General features: G+C 48.0%; 1 protein-coding gene across 1 annotated transcript in view; it reads right to left on the reverse strand.

The window, feature by feature from the left end:
* Nucleotides 1-4,225: 4,225 nt before the first annotated feature.
* ADARB1 (adenosine deaminase, RNA specific B1) overlaps nt 4,226-6,519 on the reverse strand; it is a 138,688-nt gene continuing 136,394 nt past the window's right edge. Inside the window, exon 12 of the mRNA XM_025380195.1 lies at nt 4,226-5,242. The gene's annotated coding sequence lies outside the window, so the exon portion shown is untranslated. The remainder of the gene's footprint in view (nt 5,243-6,519) is intronic.

Consider the following 6,519-nt stretch of genomic DNA (forward strand, 5'->3'; position numbering starts at 1 on the left):
GTGAGCCACCACGTCTGGCCTGGCTTTAGCTTTTTAAGAACCACCACAAACTTACCAAGTACTGATTTTTCCATTGTAAACCTCTTGTAAGATTTCCTAAATTTTGTTTCTCAATTTAAGCATCTCATGCAAGCCTGCTTCCCAGGTGGCAAAGCTCTGAGATATGGTATGTCTGGGAACTTTTAAAATTAATTTAGAATATATTTATTTAATGTCTGCAGCATAGCAGGCTTGTACCAAGTGAATAGCCAGGAACAAACCAAGGCCTCTCACCCCCTGATGTCTGCATTTCATAGGGGGACAAATAAACAAATGCAAACGTCGTTAATCAGTGCTAGGAAGGAAAATCAACCAGGGAGAGCAACATAAGATTCAGCTGATGTATAAAGTGCTTGTTTCCACAAAATGCATTTAAAATGACTAAGGAAGTAAATGATTGCAATTTTAAAACCTTCCTGATATTTTTCTTATTTTCTTTAATTTGGACAATTTACATTTTACAGCACTAAAAGTTGTTGCTTTTGAGTGAAAAAAATCCCATGAGTACTTAAGAGTACCAAATAAATGGCATTTAAAAAAGTCTGTGCTAGCACTTTTAAAATCTTCTTATGAACATTTGCAAACATACAATTACCAACACTTGGCCGGTATTGTTTCATCCGGATCTTCTTGTCTTTTCCATTAACGGAGCTCCCTGTCCCTGTGTTTTTTGTTGTTGTTGTTGTGTTTTTTTTTTTTTTTTTTTTTTTTTTGAGACGGAGTCTCGCGCTGTCGCCCAGGCTGGAGTGCAGTGGCGCGATCTCGGCTCACTGCAAGCTCCGCCTCCTGGGTTCACGCCATTCTCCTGCCTCAGCCTCCTGAGTAGCTGGGACTACAGGCGCCCACCACCGCGCCCGGCTAATTTTTTGTATTTTTAGTAGAGACGGGGTTTCACTGTGGTCTCGATCTCCTGACCTTGTGATCCGCCCGCCTCGGCCTCCCAAAGTGCTGGGATTACAGGCGTGAGCCACCGCGCCCGGCCTGTTGTTGTTTTTTTGAGACGGAGGCTCGCTCAGTCGCCCAGACTGGACTACAGTGGCGTGGTCTCAACTCACTGCAACCTACGCCTCCTGGGTTCAAGGGATTCCTCCTGCCTCAGCCTCCCGAGTAGCTGGGACTACAGGTGCATGCCACCACGCCCAGCTAATTTTTGTATTTTCAGTAGAGACAGGGTTTCACCATATTGGCCAGGCTGGTCTTGAATGCCTGACCTCATGATCTGCCTGCCTTGGCCTCCCAAAGTGCTGGGATTACAGGTGTGAGCCACCTTGCCTGGCCTCTGTGGCTGTTTTAAGGCCATCTCAGACACATCCTTTCCTCTGTGATGCCTTCAGTTTGTGGGTGTGATGAAGTCCATGAACATCATATTAGCCAGATGTTAGCACTTCTATAAGCCAAATATTTTAGTATTTCTATATTTTCTTTTTTGTTACCCTCTCCTTTTCCATGTGGTCTTCCAATGGGAAGTTCATTCCATTATTTAGCTCATCTGTTGGGTTTACTCCTTCAAATTCTGCTTGGTTCTGTTTTCTGATCTCTTTTAGGCTGTTTAATTCCTGGACTGTGTTCTAAAATGCTAGAATCTATTGTAATAGAATCTCTGTGCAGTATTACCATTTTGAGCTTGATGTAGTTGTGCTCTTCAGATTTCTCATTTCTCCTTATGAGGTCATTTTCCCCTGGAGGCACTGGCTGCTTGGCCCGAAGGCGGGGTGAGGGCATAGTGGGAGGTGGGCCAGTAGAAACCCACACTCACTCCTCATCCCTCGGGTCTGGCCTCACAGTTTTTTCTCTTGCAGCTGTGCTAGACAGACCAATCTCACCAGTCCTGGAGGGTGGGATGGGGGAGGCACCTGCCAGAGGCTGATTAGTTCCCACCAACTCTCAGTCCCTCACCAGCACAGGGCCTTTGCACTGCCTTGATCTGCTCCCAGGGACATCTGGGACCCAGTGGTGTGCTAGTACCTGCTAAACAGGCTACCCTGCTCCAGTGTATGCACATGTGTGTGTACATAAGCTTACTGTACATGTTACAGATAGAAAAGGAGCAGCAACTTAAAAACATGCATAAAATATACAGTACTGTTGTAAATCCCACAGAGCCAGTTTTTATGGAATGATTTCACTGAGTCTTGCTGAGCCCTACATCTGAAGCCAACACAGGGTTGCAGCTGATGAATGAGTGTGGTTCTGACAAGAATGCTGGGGAGGTTTTCACTGATGAGTCAGACAAAGGCGAAGCAGCAGGACCGATGTCAGAGCTTCACTCGTTCAGTGACTGAGTCACTTCTTTGCTTAAGTAGGTAACAGTTTCCAGAGGCTGTGAGACAGTTTCTTCAATTTTCTGTGCCATTCACAATGTAACAGCTACATTTTCAGTTTGATCTGCATCTTCCTCCATCACTTTCTAGGTCTAGAGACAATCACAACAGTGAATCAAACCGAGTCATGGTGTCTGTGGGTATCAGTGGTGTGAAAGCTCCCACCACAACTGACTCCAAGCTACTGATGTGAGTCCCCAAGCGAAGCCTAGGAGGGGTGTGCCCACCATTGCAGAGTATGTGCACGGTAAGAATACAGATTGTAGTAAAATGCAGCAAAAGGTAGGAAGTGACGAGTTTCGAGTATTTGTTACCTTTGTTTTTAATATAATTCTAAGTTTATAAAATGTAACTTTAAGTAACAGCTGTGTTCACCTACTGGCAGGCCAGGTTCCTAGCACTGCAGCCTCTGGCAGTGGCACGCCAACACCTGGTCCAGTGTTCCGGGCTCGCCAGGCCCCTCTGGCTGACCATCTGCCTTGCAAGCCTTCTCTGTGAGGCCACCCTGATCCCAGTACTTACCACTGCAGCCCACCCCACTGCACTATCCTCACCTGCTTTTTTTTTCTTCCCAGGCACCATTCCCTGACACTGGCATCTGGTGTGTTATTTGTTTTCCTGCAGAGCAGCAGCTATGTGGGGGAGTCTGTGTTGTGTTCACCAACCTGTTCCAAGCACCTGGAACAGTGCATTCCGGGTTGGCCTTCATTACGCATGTACTGAATAAAAGCTCAAGAACCTCAACATTTACAGTCAGGCTCTACGAGATTCACTATACAGTATCTCGTAAAAAGCAAAACTTTCATCTTACTTGGTCAAATTCGGGACATTTCCCCAATTCCACGATAGAATAATGAGTCCGAGTATTCCATCCGGTGTGGCCCCCGAGGCAGCTCCCGAAGAATCGCTGTTCAAAGGATTTACTCGTCAGGGAGATGGTTCCCTTCGTTCTTTTCTCTGAGGCTTGTTTTTGCTGCAACATATTTTAACGTTTTTATTGTGGGAAAATGAAATAGTTTCAAAACTGATGCAAATGAGAAAATCAAGTTATCTGTCTGTAATAGTGCTGTTTTTATTATTTGTATGGTGCTTTTGACTTTTCAAAATATTTTCCTAAATTGTTCATTTAATTGTAGAAACATGAGACAAATAGATATGCTTTTTAAAAAGGAACACAAAATCAAAACCATCCCAAATCCCATATTCACAGACCACGGCCAGACTCCCTCCTTAGCCAGCCTGGCCCACCTGTGCTTGTACAGTACATGAAGCATATATACACTGTGACAGCCACGACACAGAAATGCCGCTTAGCTGCCAACTTTCCACTTAATTTATTGTGACTGTCCTTCCAGTGTTATAACTAGAAATACCATAGTTCTATGGTGGCACTTAGCACCTGCTTTTTTTCACTGCACCCCAGCACCCGTGTCACCGTTGCCTCTTGTTGAGTGCGTAGGTTCTTCCTGTGTTCTATCCGCAGCAACGTGAGGGTAACGAGTAACATGGGCATGTGTCGTCATCCATTTTATATGCAGGATGACAGCGGGGCAGCTGCATACTTTTCCTCTACACCACCTTATATATAGGAGAGGTGCCAACATGCTCTCCAGGAAGACGGTGAAGAAGTCAAGAATCTAACAGGGATGGGGACTGAGGGGAGACTGTCCCAAGTTGGGGAAATGCAAGTGGCACTGGTGCAAGCACAGCAGGTGCAAGACAAGGTGAAGTCAGTGCTGCAGCTGTTGGGCAGGACTCAGCCACCTTTTCAGGTTATGCACGTGGGCATCCATCCCCAGGCCTGCTAGTGGAGCTGAAGGCAGACATAATTTGAAAGGAAAAGAAAGTCTCAGCAACACCAGAGGAGTGAAACATTTTCTTTTTATTGAGAACATCTCAAATCCTTTGTCTGTATTTGACAGCGTCTCATGCTCAGTTCCGGCTGGTCTCGGTGCGAGAGGAAGCTCATGCAGTTGTAACGTGTGGTGTATACACAGATTTACATACAGAGAACACTGAGGATTGCATCTTAGCAACACGTTTCTTGGCCGAATTACATTCATAGAAAGTGTCCAGATTCTAAAATCAAATTAAAAGCATGTAACCCAAAGCCTGAAAAAGCAAACAGCTTTAGGGGCTGACTCCATTAGCGTTCCATAGACTGTGCTTTTAACCGTTCAGTTCTTGTTTAATGGCCCATCAGTTCCTTACACACCATTAGCTTATGCTGTGGCCAAAAGAAGTGTTCTTGAGGCTTGGTACTCGTCCCTTCAGACAGTAAACAAGAAAGTGCAGACGGTGCTGCCAGAGACAGGAGGATTTTCACACGAGACTGAAAAAGCCAAAACACCCTTACAACTAAAAGTCATGGTCGAGTCGGACCTGCCATCCACCTCCACCGGTCCCTGGCACCCGGTGGGTAAGAGGTTTCTCTAATTCTATTCCCTGGCATCAGCTGAACACTAGAACTCACATGGAAGGCCCCGAGCAACCCACCGGCCTTGAGGCTGGGTGCACCCACTCCTCACCCAGGGAGATTGTCACAAAACATGCTAAGGGGCAGAGACGCTGTAAACTGGACACACACGGAACACAATGCCCTCTCCACTTACACAGTGTGGGGCTGATAAAAAGGAATCTTTTGAGCGACTCTATAATTTTACAGAATTTAGAGGTGGGAAAGATGGCCAGTTTTCCTTCTCTACGCCTGGGGCAGACCACCTGCTTCTGGGGTAAAGTATTTGAGAAGGAAAAAGAGCCACTGTGCATGTGTTTGTTTTGAGACATGGGCAGATCCGGATGTGCCCTCTCCACAGCTTCGCTAATCCCGTCCTCAGATCTCCGCACAATGTGAAGACAGAGCCGTCCCCTCCTCAATGTACCTGTGTGAGATTACAAGGAGAGGCACTGTCTTCACGAAGAAAGCGGCGATTCCACAGCCCGGAGATACATAGTTATTTGAATAAAAATAAATTCCGCAGAAATCTATGCCTTGTGAGATACTGGCTTGCGCATTTTAAAATAATTGCTTTTATTTACAAAAATTTCTCAAAAATAGGAAAAGATGATGAAAAGTTTAAATTAAGACTCAGAATCAAAACTGCAGTTCTTTGGCGTCCCTTGCTGGGAAGAGGTGGGCCTGGCCTGTGACCAGGTGATGAGAGCTGAGGAAGGTGGTGAGGACATCCATCTGGACCTGTCGCTGCCTCGTGGCACAGAACACACCGCCCCACCTGAGACCTCCCACTAGCAGGACTCTGTCCCTGGCAGAGCTGTACCTGAGTGGTCCTGAGGGACAGTGTCTTTGTGGAATTAATACTTCAGGTTTAGCTAACAAAACAAAACAAAACAGAAGCCCTCTCTTCCCCTACTTGTCAAAATGTCCTCAAAATGTAAGATTTTCCTTAAAAAATCAAGTTCTTGCTTGTGTCGAATTTTCTGCTAAGTCTCTAAAACCCACATCAAGGACACTGGATGCAAAATGACACGTCAATGAAACAGCTATAGTCTAATGCACACCGAGCGCTCAGAAGGGAGGGATTAAAGTGCTAAGTTCCCTGATCTGTCTCAGGGAGGAGTCAGCATTCTGTATTATTATTTTTTTCTGATTACAGATAAGCTGTCATAGGAGCAGTGCAGAGCCTCTGGTCCCCTGCACATCATCTTCCTCCCCGCAGCCGTCCGGCCCAGGGCTCCCTGAACCCAGTTCCTCCCCACAGCCGCCCCGCCCAGGGCTCCCCGAACCCAACTCCTCCCCGCAGCCGCCCCACCCCGCCCAGGGCTCCCCGAACTCAACTCCTCCCCACAGCCGCCCCGCCCAGGGCTCCCCGAACCCAGTTCCTCCCCACAGCCACCCCGCCCAGGGCTCCCCAAACCCAACTCCTCCCCGCAGCCACCCCACCCCGCCCAGGGCTCCCCGAACCCAACTACTCCCCNACTCCTCCCCGCAGCCACCCCACCCCGCCCAGGGCTCCCCGAACCCAACTACTCCCCACAGCCACTCCACCCCGCCCAGGGCTCCCCGAACCCAGTTCCTCCCCGCTGCCGCCCCACCCCGCCTAGGGCTCCCCGAACCCAACTACTCCCCGCAGCCACCCCACCCCGCCCAGGGCTCCCCGAACCCAGTCCCTCCACACAGCCGCCCCGCCCAGGGCTCCCC

The sequence above is a fragment of the Theropithecus gelada genome, chromosome 3 (assembly GCF_003255815.1).
Source record: "Theropithecus gelada isolate Dixy chromosome 3, Tgel_1.0, whole genome shotgun sequence".
NCBI lineage: Eukaryota > Metazoa > Chordata > Mammalia > Primates > Cercopithecidae > Theropithecus > Theropithecus gelada.